Here is a 553-nt window from a genome sequence, read left to right on the forward strand (position 1 = left end):
TCAGTGTCCATTTAGAAAATGGCCAAATAATATACTTTACTGAACAAAATATTTTACAGCAAGTTGTCGCTCCAAGAAATACAACGCTTACGGCATTTTTCCAACTTTGCCAAACGGATTTATTTGCCATTAAATTTTTGTAAAATAAGTGCAGGTTTTAAGTGGCGAAAAATTTTCGTTGATTTTGCATGATTTGTTTCGCTAACCGTAGTGCCCGTTTTTTCCCGTATGCAAATAAACTGTGTTCCTGCGTTACCCAGAAGAAAACTTCCAAAACGATATAACTCAAAGCTTCAAACTTAAAAAAAGTATAAATTTAGCAAAAAAAATAACAGAACAAAATGAACATGAAATGCAATGTGAATATTGTAAGTCCGACCTCATATTTGCGCCACAGTATTTAAAAACATCAAAATTTCTACCTATTTCCACAGATTTTCCAAAAATAGTATTAACACTGTAGGGACTCTAAATTTACTCAAAAAAATGCCGAAACATGTAAACTAACCTTTGCGTCAACAGGGCAGAAATTTAAAGGTAACTAAATTGTTTT

The sequence above is a fragment of the Rhagoletis pomonella genome, unplaced genomic scaffold (genome assembly GCF_013731165.1).
Source record: "Rhagoletis pomonella isolate Grant_MI unplaced genomic scaffold, Rhpom_1.0 Rhpom_scaffold_00412, whole genome shotgun sequence".
NCBI lineage: Eukaryota > Metazoa > Arthropoda > Insecta > Diptera > Tephritidae > Rhagoletis > Rhagoletis pomonella.